Source organism: Anguilla anguilla, chromosome 3 (genome assembly GCF_013347855.1).
Source record: "Anguilla anguilla isolate fAngAng1 chromosome 3, fAngAng1.pri, whole genome shotgun sequence".
Taxonomy (NCBI): domain Eukaryota; kingdom Metazoa; phylum Chordata; class Actinopteri; order Anguilliformes; family Anguillidae; genus Anguilla; species Anguilla anguilla.
Window position 1 is genome coordinate 27,896,739 of NC_049203.1, and position 934 is coordinate 27,897,672.

The following is a 934-nucleotide window of genomic DNA, read 5'->3' on the forward strand; positions in this document are numbered from 1 at the left end:
CAAAAATGCCCTCCAAAAATATTCTACACTAAAACAGGATGTTCTACTCAGAACATTATTAAAATAATACTGTCTGTTTCCAATCACTAATTCCCCTTCTGACACATTCTACAAGACCCCAGGTAGCTGCAAAAAAAAGAACAATTCACTGTGGAATTACAGAATAAAAGCCCTTCAAATATATAATGCACTAAAACAAGATATTCTACTCAGAAATGTATTAAAAGTTTCCACTCACTAATTCCACTTCAGACGCATTCTAGAGAACCCCAGGTAGCTGCACAAAAAGTTCCAGAACGATTCACTGTGGAATTTCAGAATAAAGGCCCATTGAAAATATTAATTTTAAACAGCCTAAAAGATCACTTAGTTTTGATATATCATGCTAGCTTGCTGGGATTGCTAGCAAGGAAAAAGTGCAGACTTCATGCTGCATGGTGACATTGAATGATGATGACAAATTTTACTGTCGGGAAGAATTCACAGAAAAATTTCATTCCCTGACCGGGAATCGAACCCGGGCCGCGGCGGTGAGAGCGCCGAATCCTAACCACTAGACCACCAGGGAAGCTGCGTTTAGATTAATTGAATGAGTATAATACTATGAGTATAATACTATACTCATTACATACTCAATATATCAATCGTAACACATATCTACATGTTCCAATTTATGTTGACGTAGCTATATAAAGTATCCTGTTGCGGTTGCACCTGTATTCAAGACTTCACTGCTGGTGCTTTGCTTATGTGCTGAGACTTTACCCCAAGGAAGTACCGATAACTGAAGCTCACGAAACGACCTCTTGCAAGCAGGTTAATCACAGATCCAATCGTTTGAAAATTCTTACTTTTTTGTCAAGATAATGGTGATAGTTATTTTAAAATGTTAAAAAAAATTTTTTTTTGAGAATTTCTTGATAGTCTGAAAGTC

At 36.6% G+C, this 934-nt stretch overlaps 1 non-coding gene across 1 annotated transcript; it reads right to left on the bottom strand.

The window, feature by feature from the left end:
• Positions 1-496: 496 nt before the first annotated feature.
• Positions 497-568, bottom strand: trnae-cuc. Its single transcript has one exon. It is a non-coding gene; the product is annotated as a tRNA-Glu (tRNA).
• Between the last annotated feature and the right edge of the window lie 366 nt (positions 569-934).